Source organism: Rhinopithecus bieti, unplaced genomic scaffold, assembly GCF_001698545.2.
Source record: "Rhinopithecus bieti isolate Rb0 unplaced genomic scaffold, ASM169854v2 scaffold_42745, whole genome shotgun sequence".
NCBI classification, from domain to species: domain Eukaryota; kingdom Metazoa; phylum Chordata; class Mammalia; order Primates; family Cercopithecidae; genus Rhinopithecus; species Rhinopithecus bieti.
Window position 1 is genome coordinate 3,848,299 of NW_016819184.1, and position 14,400 is coordinate 3,862,698.

Below are 14,400 nucleotides of genomic sequence, written 5' to 3' on the forward strand. Positions count from 1 at the left end.
AAAAACAGAAAATTCCAATTGAGAGACATTTGCAAAATACCTGAGCAGTACTTCTCAAAATTGTAAAAGTTATCAAAAACAAGAAGAGTCTGAGAAACCAACAGCCAAGTGGAACTTCAGAAATGACAACTAAATATAATGTGGTATTCTGGATGGGATAAAAGAGGAAAGAGACATTGGGTAAAAACTAAGGAAATCTGAATAAAGTATGGACTTTGGTCAATTATAATGTATCAGCCAGGCACAGTGGCTCACACCTGTAATCCCAGCACTTTGGGAGACTGAGGTGGGTGGATCACCTGAGGGAGTCAGGAGTTCGAGACCAGCCTGTCCAACATGGTGAAACCTCGTCTCTACTAAAAATACAAAAATTAGCCAGGAGTGGTGGTGGGCACCTGTAATCCCAGCTACTCAGGAGGCTGAGGCAGGAGAATTGCTTGAACCCAGGAGACGGAGGTTGCAGTGAATGGAGATCGCGCCACTGCACTCCAGCCTGGGTGACAGAGCGAGACTCCGTCTCAAAATAATAATGAGAATAATAATAATGTATCAACATTGGTTCATCATTTGTAACAAATGTACCATATTTATATAAAATGTTAATAATAGGGGTAAATGAGTGCAGGTTGTGAGAACTCTAAGAAATAGATTTGTATTTTATAAATCTAAAATTATAAAACTAAACTTTTTTAAAAAATCACCAATATGCAAGGAAACAAAATATGACCAATAACAGAAAAAAAAAGAGAAATAAACTCAGAAATGACATCTATGATAGAATTAGTAAACAAATACGTTATCCTGTAAGTATTCTCTGTCTTCAAGAAGATAAAAACATGAGCATAAGAAAATATTTTTAAAATACTTAGAACTGTTAGAAATAAAAAATACAATACAAAATTGAAAAATGGAATTAACAGGTTATACTTGGCAGAAAACTATCAATAAATGAAAATAAATAGCTATTTTAAAAATTGACAAAACAAAGGAGACAGAAAAATGATTGAGAATAAATTAAGAGCACCAGTGACCTAAAGGACAATATCAAGCAGTCCAACACATGTGTAATCATAATCCAAGGGAGAGAAGAGAAACGAGAAACAAAATGATTTGAAATAATGGCCAATTTCCTAAATTTGATGAAAAGCATAAACCCACAGATCCAAGAACCTCAACAACCCCAAGCAGAATAAACATAAGAAAACTACGCCAAGCAGCATTCTAATCTAACTGCTAAGATTCAGTAAAAAATCTTAGAAGCAGCCATGGCGGGTGCAAGGGGGTCTACAGAAAAACAAAGAAAGACAGCAGACCTCTCTTCAGAAGCACGTAAGCTAATAGCAGAGTAGATATGCCTTTAAAGTGTTCAGATTGTTTTTTGCTTTTGAGATGTGTGAGCTCTGTGTATATTCTGGATATTAATACCATCAGATGAATAGCTGGCAAATGTATTATCCCATTCTGTAGGTTGCCTTTTCACTCGGTTGTTTCCTTTGCTGTGCAGAAGCTTCTTCATTTGATGTAGTCTCATTTGTTTATTTTTGCTTTTGTTGCCTGTGCTTTTTTTTTTTTTTTTTTTTTTAGAGACAAGCTTTTCCTCTGTCACCCAGGCTAGAGTGCAGTAGTTTGATAGTAGCTCACTGCAGCCTTGGATTGCTGGATTCAAGTGAACCACCTGCCTGAGCTTCCCGAGTAGCTAGGACTACAGGTACATACCATCATATCTGGCTAACTTTTAATTTTTTGAAGAGACAGGGTCTCACTATGTTGCCTAGGCTGGTCTTAAACTCCTGTGCTCAAGTGATTTGTTGACTGCTTTTGAGGTCTTATTCATAAAATATTTTCCCAGACCAATGTCCTGAAGGGTTTCCCCTGTGTTTTCTTGTAGTAGTTTTATGGTTTCAGATCTTACATTTAGGTCTTCGATCCATTTTATTTTCATATAGGGTGAGAGGTGAGGGTCTATTTTCACTCTTCTGCATATGGATATCTAGTTTTCCCAGCATCGTTTATTGAAGAGATTATCCTTTCCCCAATGAGTATTCTTCTTGCGTTTGTCAAAAATCAGTTGGTAGCCAGGCGTGGTGGTTCATGCCTGTAATCCCAGCACTTTGGGAGGCTAAGGCAGGAGAATCATTTGAGTCCAGGGGTTTCAAGACCAGCCTATGCAATACAGTGAGACTCTGTCTCCACAGAAAATTTTTAGAAGTTAGCTGGGCATGGTTGCACATACCTGTAGTCCCTGCTACTCAGGAGGCTGAAGTAGGATGATTTCTTAAGTCCAGGAGGTCAAGGCTACAGTAAGCCATGATCATGGCATTGCACTCTAGCCTGGAGATGGAGTGAGACACTGTCTCAAAAAATAAAAAATTTTTAAAAAGCAGTTGGCTGTAAATGAATAGGTTACTTTCTGGGTTCCCAATTCTGTTCCATTAGTGTGTCTGTTTTTATGACAGTACCATGCTGTTTTGGTTCCTATAGCTTTGTAGTATATTTTGAAGTCTGACAGTGTATACCCCAGGTTTCTTTTGCTCAGGATTGCTTTGGCTATTGGGGGTCTTTTGTGGTTCAATACAAATTTTAAGATTTTATTTCTATGAAGAATGTCATTGGTATTTTGATAAAGATTGCATTGAGGCCAGGGCATGGTGGCTCACGCCTGTAATGCCAGCACTTTGGGAGGTCGAGGTGGGCGGATCACAAGGTCAGGAGATCGAGACCATCCTGGCGTAACACAGTGAAACCCCGTCTCTATTAAAAATACAAAAAAATTAACCAGGCCTGGTGGTGGGCGCCTGTAGTTCCAGCTACTCGGGAGGCTGAAACAGGAGAATGGCGTGAACCCGGGAGACAGAGCTTGCAGTGAGCCGAGATCGCGCCACAGCACTCCAGCCTGGGTGACAGAGCGAGACTCCTACGTGGGGCAGCGGGGGAAGGATTGCATTGAATCTGTAGATTGCTTTGGATAGTATGGTCCTTTCAACAATATTGGTAGCGCCCACACTCAGGGCCTGGCAGGGCTGACCTGCCTACCGTGGCTCAACCGCCCTTGTAGCACACTGCTGCTACTATGTCTTCCAGGGCCAGCGAGAGTGCCCTGCAGCACCTGGTGGAGCAGCTCAAGCTGCAGGTTGGAGTGTGAGAGGATCAAGGTCTCTCAGGCAGCTGCAGAGCTGCAACAGTTCTGCATGCAGAATGCCTGAAAGGATGCCCTGCTGGTCAATGTTCTAGCAGGAAGTAACCCCCTCCTGGAGTCCAGATCCTGTGCTTTACCCTGAAGACTCTAGGAAAGAAGTCTGCAGAGGAAAGCCTTCAAGCACAAAGTGATAAATGACTGCCTACAAGCCTCAAGAGAGGCTTTTCACTGGTCAAGTGACATTTAGTTATTTCAGACCTTTCCTATGGCCCTGGTACTATAACCAAAATTCTACAGAAACTGGTGAGTTTCTGCTCAATTAAGGAAACTGGGAGAAGGAATCTAGCTCTAAATAGTAATAGTCTGGGTTTTTGTTTGTCTTACATATAAAGCACTTCACCAAAAAAACAAACAAAAACCTTACCACCAGATGTGCCAAAATGTACCTCTTTCATAAGTGAATTACTGATGTTTCTATACCTGGAATATCATGTATGTTTTATTTACTGGATGTTGACATCTAGGAAGGAAAACATTTTATTTAAAAAATTGAATATTTGTTATTTGTTGTTCCTGACAAATATTTTTATACCAAATACTACAAAATTTGTTCTGCTCATGAATTTACAATTTCTAAACTAAGGTAAGAAAGTACAAATTGCTGGGGAAAAGTGTAGTCTTTAACTAATTGACTGATGCCTTGCTTTTTCCGAATGAGAAGGTTGTTTCATTTTTAAACACTTAACATGGGAGCTGTTTCTTAGCAAACTTGTCTGGAAAGATTAATGTTATGTGGGGCATTCGGTTGCCTCATCGTATATATAGATGAAGCAGATTTGGTTTTTGTATTCTTAAGTTCCTCTGCTTTGTAGTTGTGGTTGTACCTAAATACATTACTTTATATCTTTTTTTTTTTCTTTTTTGAGACAGAGTCTCACTCTGTCACCCAGGCTGGAGTGCAGTGGCGTGATCTCAGTTCATTGTAACCTCAGCCTCTCGGGTTCAAACAATTCCCCTGCCTCAGCCTCCCAAGTAACTGTGATATGTGATTACAGGTGCATGCCACAACGCCCAGCTAATTTGTGTGTGTGTGTGTGTGTCTGTGTGTGGATCTTTAGTAGAGGTAGGGTTTTACCATGTTGGCCCAGCCTGGTCTTGAACTCCTGACCTCAAGCAATCCACACACCTTGGCCTCCCAAAGTGCTGGGGTTACAGGCATGAGCCACCATACTCGGCCTATTTCATATCTTAAGAAATGTTTAAATATGACTCGAAGAACACTGTAAACAGTTAAAGTAATGTAAAATATTACAACCTAAAATAATTCTTAATGTCACAAGTGTTTTATTTATTTTGATGCTGTTCCTTTGATTTGGGACACTTTTAGAAGGCAACTTTGTGTTTAATCTTTGAAGAGCTTGGAAATAAAATTTCTGCTTAATTCTTCTCATCCATGAGCATGGGATGTCTTTCCATTTGTTTGTATTCTCAAACTATCCAATTTAAATATAGGCCAATAATCTACATAGACACTTCTCAAAAGACGACAAACAAATGGCCAAGAAATACATTTTTTAAATGCTCAACATTACTAATTATAAGGGAAATGGAACTCAAAATCACAGTGAGGTATCATCTCACTGCAGGATAGCTATTATCAAAAGACTAACAAATGCTAGTGAGGATGTAGAGAAAAGGGAACTCTTAAATACTCTTGGTGGGAATGTAAAGTAGTACAGTCACTATGGAAAACAGTATGGAGGTTCCTCAAACTACAAACAGGCTGGGCATGGTGGCTCATGCCTGTAATCCTAGCACTTTGGGAGGCCAAGGCTGGCTGATCACTTGAGGCCAGGAGTTCGAGACCTAGCCTGGCCAACATGGTGAAACCCCCTAAGACATGCCTGCTTCCTCTTTCACCATGATTGTAAGTTTCCTGAGGCCTCCTCAGTCATGCAGAACTGTGAGTCAATTAAGCCTCTTCTTAAATTACCCAGTCTTGGGCAGTTTTTTATAGCAATGTGAAAACAGACTAATACAGAAGCTAAAAAAAAAATTGTTGATCACACAGAAGTAAAAAGGAGAACAGAGTATACTAGAGGCTGGGAAGGGTAAAGGGAGCAGAGAGATAGGAAGAGGTTCATTAAAGGATATAAAATTACAGCTAGATAGGAGGAATTAGTTCTAGAGTTCTGCAGTACTGTAGAATGACTATAGTTAACAGTAATACATAGTTTCAAATAGGTACAAAGAGGATATTTAATGTTCACCGTCCCAAAATAATGTCCAAGATGATACGCTAATTACCCTGATCTGATCACTATACATTTTATGCACCAAAACATCACTCTATACCCCATAAATATGCACCAAAAAAGTCAATTACAAATTTAAAAGAAACCAATTATAAAAAAAATTTTTTTAAGCACTCAAAAGGAACATGTGTCAAACTAGAACCCTTTACCAGGAATGGTGGCTTATGCCTATAATCCCAGCACTTTGGGAGGCTGAGGTGGGTGGATCACCTGAGGTCATGAGTTCAAGACCAGCCTGGACGACATGGTGAAATCCCATCTCTACTAAAAGTATAAAAATTAGCCGGGTGTGGTGGCGGGTGCCTGTAGTCCCAGCTTCTTGGGAGGCTGAGGCAGAAGAATTGCTTGAATCTGGGAGGCGGAGGTTGTAATGAGTGGAGATCACGCCAGTGCACTCCAGCCTGGGCAACAGAGTGAGACTCCGTCACAAAAAAAATAAAAATAAAGGCAAAATAAAAGTTTAACATAAACCAAGCTGAGAGAGCTCATCGCTAATACACCTGAACCATACAAAATGTTAAAGGAAGTTCCTCAGGCAGAAGAGAAGCAATACAAGATACAAATCTGGATCTACACAAAGTAAGAAAGAACCCTAATAAAGACAAGTATGTGGGTAAATATAAAATATGTTGTCTGCCTAAAACAAAAATAACGTTTTGTGAGGTTAATAGGGTATGCAAAAGCAACATAGAGGATAACAACAGCACCAAGTCTGGGGCCTGGAAGAAAACTGTCATAAGGTTCTTGCGCATAAGGTCAAGCAGCAGGGTATTACTTGAAGGAAGATTGTGATAAGTTCAAGACATCAACAGTAAGCCGGGCGCGGTGGCTCACGCCTGTAATCCCAGCACTTTGGGAGGCCAAGGCAGGCGGATCACAAGGTCAGGAGATCGTGACCATCCTGGCTAACACAGTGAAACCCCATCTCTACTAAAAATACAAAAAATTAGCTGGGCATGGTGGCATGCACCTGTAGTCCTAGCTACTCAGGAGGCTGAGGCAGGAGAATCACTTGAACCCGGGAGGGTGAGGTTGCAGTGAGCCGAGATCACGCCACTGCACTCCTGCCTGGACGACAGAGCAAGACTGTCACTGTACATTAGAAGACTGTACGACTCTGGACTCACCCTTATGATACAAATCTATAATGAGCTTACGTTTTTCCTTGTTATTAAAAACATCTTCCTTCTGGTTTGTCAGATATTCTGCTAAATGGCCTGAGCAAGTCCCTTCATGGTCACCATAATTGCTAAATAAACACACTCACAGGTTACCACACAATTATCTAACTCTTATGACCACTAAACTATAATTTTAAATTTATTTTAAACTGCCTAACTTTAAAATTAGTTTCTACTATTAAAAGTATATACAATAGACCGGGCGCAGTGGCTCAAGCCTGTAATCCTAGCACTTTGGGAGGCCGAGACGGGCGGATCGCGAGGTCAGGAGATCGAGACCATCCTGGCTAACACGGTGAAACCCTGTCTCTACTAAAACTACAAAAAACTAGCCGGGCGAGGTGGCGGCGCCTGTAGTCCCAGCTACCTGGGAGGCTGAGGGAGGAGAATGGTGTGAACCCGGGAGGCGGAGCTTGCAGTGAGCTGAGATCCAGCCACTGCACTCCAGCCTGGGTGACAGAGCGAGACTCCGTCTCAAAAAAAAAAAGTATATACAATAAATATATTACATTTCATGTACCTGTGCTATATTTTCTGTAAAACCAAAGAATCTTTGGTGAAAAGTTAAAATTCCAACTTGATCTGAAGTGGGAAAGCAATAAAGATAAAATTATTCATGGTTATACATAATAAATCTGCCCGCTCCTTCCCATTTTCTATATCAATATAACTTGCATTATATTTGGAGGCTTAATATTAGAGCTTGGAGGCAAGGGATATCTCCAACAAATCATATTTTCTGTACAATCTTTAAGACAGCCTTTGATTTTTTTGCTTTTCCAAAGTGAAGTGCTCAATAAACATCACTTTGAATCTCCTTTCAAATATATTCAATCCTCATTCTGGCTGTTTCCTCCCTTTACCACCCCCCCCCCCAAAAGAAAAAGTATCATCAAAGTACTGGTTTAAGCTTCAAGAGTAGATAGTGTGTAAATCACTTGCATTCTTGCTAGGTAGAATGCCTTTTAGCCAAACTGTGATATAGCAAAATTCTTTACCTCAATCCCCATCTTCCTCCTGATTCTAACTTTAAAACGGGAGTAAGTGGGAATGTGGGCTTAAATGCCCCCACCTCCCATCACATCCAGGATATATTAGTCATAGTTCCTTTGACTAGAAGTGTTTCAAAACGTTAAGTTCTTTTCATTTTCCTTGAACACGATATATTCTCCCCAACCCCGCTTCCTTCCACTGCCTTAGAACACAGATTCTTTTGTACTTGGAAGGAACTTGATTTGTTTTAGAGCCAATCACTTGAGATGAAGCACATAACTGACATCTTATTAAAACTTCATTTAAAAATAAGATGGGGCCAGACACAGTGGCTAACACCTATAATGCCAGCACTTTGGGAGGGCAAGGCATGAGAATTGCTTGAGCCTTGGAGTTTGAGACCAGACCGAGAAACATGGTGAAAATCCGCTTCTATAAAAATTAGCTGGGTGTGTGGTGGTGCACACCTGTAGTCCCAGCTACTTGGGAGGTTGAGGTGGGAGGATCTCTTGAGCCTGGGAGGTCGAGGCTACAGGGAGCCATGATCGCACCACTGCACTCCAGCCTGGGTGACACAGCAAGACACTGTCTGAAAAGATCACAATAATAAGAAGCATCAAATTTGATGTTGCAACTATGCAGCCATGAAAAGGAACGAGATCATATCCTTTTGCAGGGACACAGATGGAGCTGGAAGCCATTATCCTCAGCAAACTAATGCAGGAACAGAAAACCAAACACCACATGTTCTCACTTATAAGTGGGAGCTGAATGATGAGAACACATGGTCACATGTGGGGGACCCACACACTGGGGTCCGTCGGGGAGGTGGGTGGGAAGGGAGAGCATCAGGAAGAATAGCTAATGGATGCTAGGTTTAATTCTAGGTGATGAGTTGATCTGTGCGGCAAACCACTATGACACCTATGTAGCATACCTACACATCCTGCACATGTACCCCTGAACTTAAAAGTTGAAGATTAAAAAAAAAAAAAAGAGCATTATCAGTGTTTCACAGAAATTCTTGGTGGAGTAAAGCAATCAACATAAAATGCTGAAGTGATTTCTGCTAATGTTATGATTGTAGGCAGTTGTTCTTTCAAAACTGCCTTTTAGTTAAGTAAATGCTCCTTTAATTCATTTTCCTTTTTTTTTTTTTTTTTGAGACAGTCTCACTCTGTTGCCCAGGCTGGATCGCAGTGGCACAATCTTGGCTCACTGCAATCTCTGCCTCCTGGGCTCAAGTGATTCTCACACCTCAGCCTCCCAAGTAGCTGAGACTATAGGCGTGCACCACCAGGTCTGGCTAATTTTTATATTTTTAGTAGAGGCAGGATTTCTCCATGTTGGCCAGGTTGGTCTTGAACTCCTGACCTCAAGTGATCTGCCCACCTCAGCCTCCCAAAGTGCTGGGATTACAAGTGTGAGCCACTGTGCCTGACCCCTCTATTTTTTTTTAAATGAAAAATCAATTTTGCCCAGCACAGGAAAAAATCCATTAACTATTGACATTTTTCAGAGATTTCAAGCAGGTCTTCATATTTATTTCATTTAAAAATTACTGATCCTTTAAGAATAATGTTCTAATTTTCACTACAAGAACAAAACCATCATGGCAATGCTAATATTTAACTGAGCACACTGATGATGGGTCAGATACCATGCCAAGTGCTTGGGATCTACAATCTGTTAGACACAAAAGAAGTTCCTATTCAAAGGTTTAGCTTGTTTAGCATCCTTGCTCTTTGTTCCCTACTTCCAAGGCCAAACTAACTTCCTTATCCTTTATGCCTCCCTGTCTGGGTTTCAGTAAACAACTTTCCCGCTGGTCCTTATCTACAGAGCCCACAGCTGCTACCCACTCTGTAAATGACCCCTCCCATCGCAATGGCTCTTCCCACCAAAACTGCCCCTTCTGCCAGTGTAACCACATTCCTACACCATTCAAGTTAGCCAACTGGGTTCAGCTTAGACTGTACAGTCTGACTCCACAGTGGAGATAGGACACAGTAGCTGGGACAAACTGCATTAGGGATAAAAACCCCTTCCCTCCTTTGTTTGGTGTGCTCTCATGGTGACCAAACTTGAGAGCGGCACCCTTCTGCAGAAGTAAATTTTGCCTTGCTGAGAAATCCTTTAAGTGCTCATTTTCTTTGCGACTCTGAGCTTTACTTCCAACAGATCTCATCCAAGACTCACAGCAGCCCGCGGGGAAGGCAGAGAATCATGGCCCATGTTACGGACACAGACGCAAAGGCCTCCCAGAAGCAGCAGGGTGCCCAGCTAGAAGGGACAGGTCCAGGACCTGAACCCAAGTCTGTCTGACTTCAGAGTCTGAACCACAAAGCTATGCTGAATGTGGAGTTGTAGCTCTCCATGAAATAAAAAAAATACAACTTAGCAACCAAGAGGCATTCTGGCCCTCTGGCTTTCTGGGACCTGGAGCTCAGAGGAAACCTCAGGGATTTCATAAGCTGCTCACTTTGCAGGGCCCAGAATCCAGGTTGTTACCATAAAATGTGGGGTTTTCCCCTGCATAGGAACTCATTCTCCAAACAAGTTCACCTATAGGATCCTAGTGCCTAAGACATAAAAACAGAGCTGATCTGGTGAGGTGAGGTCTGAAGCATCACCCACACCACCTCCCTGATCAGTCACCCTGAGGTGACTCCATTCTCCTTAGGAGGGTTAGAGAGCAAAGTCTGAAAATCCCTAGACAGTCATTCAGACTAAACTAGTGCCATGGGTCTGGGGGGCCTCTTGAAGATTCCAACTTCAGCCACAGAACCCAATGCAAACCACCAAGCTGCACAAACAGAGGGGCCTTCACAAGCCGTCTCCCAAGACAAGTAAGCCCTGGCAGGGGGACCAAGTGGTTCTCGAAGCAGGGTTCCTGGCTTATCACTGGGAACTTGCTAGAAATGGAAATTATCAGTTCTGACACCAGTCCTACTGACCCAAACTTGGAGGCTGGGGCCAAGCATTTCTCGTGTTAACAGACTTTCAGGTCATTCCAATGCGCACTCAAGTCTAAAAAACCACAACAAAGAAATAGAGGCTGACCAGTGCCCTGAAGTCAGTAGCTGTGAGGAAGAGAACATAGCATTTTCTACACTGAGCTTTCTCTCTGTGGAGATAAAGCTGCCCATTAACTCCCCGAGAGCTGCCACCCCAGCCTTTAATGAGTCCACCGTATCAGGCACATAAGAAGTGTGTGTGTGTGTGTGTGTGTGTGTGTGTGTGTGTGTGTGTGTGTGTGTGTGTCCTGCTGGGCACCATGGCAGCAAAGGTCTTAAGGGAGATAGAGGGAGACAACTCACAGAAAAACAAGGTACCAATCTGCAGGAGAGATGCAAGCAGAGGTGTACAAACCAGGAGGGTGGTCCACTCTGTCTCAGACATTGAGGAACATTTTCATCAAGATGACACCTGAGCTGCTGGAAAATGCAAATAGTAATTTTCCAGGGACAGAGGAGTGCTTTGGTGTCCAGATCCCCCCAACCCCAGCACCTGATACACGCACGGATGATCCTGGTTTGGGCCAGAGCTCAGTAAAGAACATCTTCTCCGAACACTTTTAAAAACAGCTTTATTGAGATGAAATCCGCACACTATAAATTCACTGACTTAAATCATACAGTTCAGTGGTTTTCAGGGCAAGAAACTGGCAGGATTGGCATCTAAACCCTGACCTGACATTCTGGGCAAACACCCAAACAGCAAAGTTTTACAGTTTTAGGCAGAGAATTTGGTTCTTGCTGATACCTAGTTAAAATAAGTTTTTACCTGTCAAGAAAGATTCTCAAAAAATAATGTACATAATTATAAACACACCACGTTTTTAAAGCAAATCACATGAAATAAAATTCCTGGGTTTGTAGGACACAAACACCAAATATTACTACAAAGAGTAAGTATAAATGGGGATGAGGCTGCCTGATTTATGCACACCTGAACTTATCTGACACATCCTGTCACCACAAAGTCTGACAGTTCCAGATAAAGCAGCATGCAAAATTGCCACCAATATAGCAAAATGGCCTGAAGAAGCAAATGTTCCAGTGAAAAACTCCCACATGTATCCCATCAATAATTCAATATTTATAGTATGAGAATAATCTGGTTACGCAATTACAGGGCTCAACTGAACACAGTGGATTTTTAAATGCATTTGAATTACTTTTGTGTATGCCTCAATTTCAGATGAATTATTTTTTCTACAATTATTGATCATTCCAAAATTTAAACTCAATGGAAAGTATCTTAGTGGAAGCCAAAAAAGGAAATTGAAAGAATGAAGATAGGCAGGAGCCTCGAAATGTCAAGAACTCTCCTATAAAACAATGGAGACTAAAAACTCTAATGGTTGAAATGGTACGCAGAACTGTTGCATTAAGAATCATCGCCAAGAAAATGTTGGTAATAACAGAAGAGAAATAAGACTGAGAATCAGAATACTCCCAACAGAAAACAAAACCTTCCAAACAGAAAACAATTTCTACAGTCAGCACAGCCTCGTTTTAATGAATGTGTTGACTTCTGTAAGTACCTTCAACTTTCATCCCTGCATGTCACAATGAGCAATTCACAGCAACACTGTGAGGTTGCAAATTTTTCTGCCTCCAAAATCATGATTCCTATTTACAGAGAATCAAGCAGAACATAAAGGATTTGTTTAAATGTTTCCTAAACAGGTATTATAAAAATATGAGCAAACAGTTATAAGATCTTGGGCAGTCTATTCAAAAAATATATAATTGGTTATTAAATTTTTTTTAACAAGACCCACATGACTTACACCAGGCAAACTGTCAGACTAGATTAAATGTATTGAGCTCTTAATCAGAAGACACACATAACAAAGTCTACGTTTCCTTGGATTACACATAAATGAATTATAATGCACTTTACCATCGTCCTGCAGGACAAAGAAGGAACATACACTATTATGCTGAATTATTAAGAAGAATAGTGGAAGGTATTGAATTGTTAAGTGAAAAAGGTTCATTCATCAGAGATCACAATGAAAAGGTTGTGCTCTTCAAGTAACAGAAACTTCTAGGAATCAACCAATTAATTTCTAGATTTGATCAATTTTTATTTAAGTGTCTGGAAAACTGTAAAGGTAGAAAGACAAATATGACATTTATTTATCCAAAATAGCTCATGGAGAATTAATCAAAAAAGGGGAAAATATGTACAAAATAAGGGAAAATAAAGTGGGAACTCAAGTAAATAAACCAAACACCAAATAATATTGCTACAAATTCTCCAGTAGCAAATTGTTTTGTGTATGCCATTATCATGTGCTACTCTATAAAAATAGAAAAATCATTTTTTATACAGCAAAGCAACTTTTAACTGTCAAAATTCATCTGAAATTAAAGTATACACAAGAATAATTCAAATGCAGTTTTGTCTTTTCAACAGAATGAAATAAGTTCTGAGCAACTTTATGTTGCATTTGCAATCAGTCATGTAAAAACATGACTTTCAGAAGACAGGAAGGTTCCAGAACTCTTTAAAAAAGATTAGTAAGTACTTAAAATACATTCTGGACAACAGTTCAGTTTATCACTTAGTTATCCCTGGGAAAGCTGCCTTCCCAGTCCCTGAAGTTGCTGACTACTTCAGATTTTGCAAGTTACACATTCTTCTTGAATTTATCCTTTACATTACACGTAGTATTTTCATCACCCATGCCAACTTAGTATTCAAGGATCCAAGGATAGTGAGATGGTTTGCCCATTATAAAGCATTGAGATCTTGTAGCACAAAGTACACAACATCTTAAAGACTCTAAAATATATTTTCTGACTCAGAAGGAAAACCTGAGCATGGATAGAAAGAATTCATTCAAAATTTAATAAAGTGTGCACAAACGGTCACATATTGCATAATTCTATGTATATGAAATGTCCAGAAGAGGTAAATTAGACAAAGTAGATTTGTGGTTGTAAAGCGCTGGAAGAAGAGGAAAAGGGAGAATGGTTTCTATTGGTTATGAGATTTATCCTGGGGGTGATGAAAATGTTGTGAAGATAGATAATGATTATTGTACAACTTTGTGAATATAATAAAAAGCCACCAAATCACGCATATTTTAAAGGGTGAGTTCTGTGGTATGTTAATTATATGTCAATATTTTACAAGTTAACAAAGGTCGAATATGCCATTTTAACTGCAATTTAGAAAAACAATTTTAGGCTAGTTTAGAAAAAAAAAGAAAACTGTCTGATTCCTGATTTAGGCATATGAAGAGTTTAATAGAAAATACAGAAAATTACTGGATGATGAAACAAGGGTGATTAAAGATGAGCAATGAAATTAATAGAAATTATTCTGACATCAAGCAGCAAATTATAGTCTGGGCACAGTGGCTCATGCCTGTAATCCCATCACTTTGGGAGGCCACAGTGAGCAGATCATGAGGTCAGGAGTTCGAGACCAGCCTGGCCAACATGGTGAAACCCTGTCTCTATTAAAAATACAAAAATTAGCCTGGTGTGCTGGTGCACGCATGTAATCCCAGCTACTCAGGAGGCTGAGGCAGGTGAATTGCTGGAACCCAGGAGGCAGAGGTTGCAGTGAGCTGAGATCATGCCATTGCACTCCAGCCTGGGTGACAGAAGACTCCACCTCAGAAGAAAAAAAAGCAGCAAATTATAAAAAAAAAAAAAATCAGATCTAATGAAAAGCAGTAATTAAATGAAAGACACAAACTTCAAATAGAAGGAGCAAATAAGTTCTTAGATGATTCGATAATTCAGTTAAT

At 40.4% G+C, this 14,400-nt stretch overlaps 1 protein-coding gene and 1 pseudogene across 3 annotated transcripts in view; one reads left to right on the top strand and one right to left on the bottom strand.

Moving 5' to 3' along the window:
- The window catches only part of FANK1 (fibronectin type III and ankyrin repeat domains 1), a 120,355-nt gene that overhangs the window by 57,461 nt on the left and 48,494 nt on the right, over positions 1 to 14,400 (bottom strand). The window lies entirely within an intron of this gene.
- On the top strand, positions 3,071 to 3,278 carry LOC108519534 (guanine nucleotide-binding protein G(I)/G(S)/G(O) subunit gamma-10 pseudogene; annotated as a pseudogene).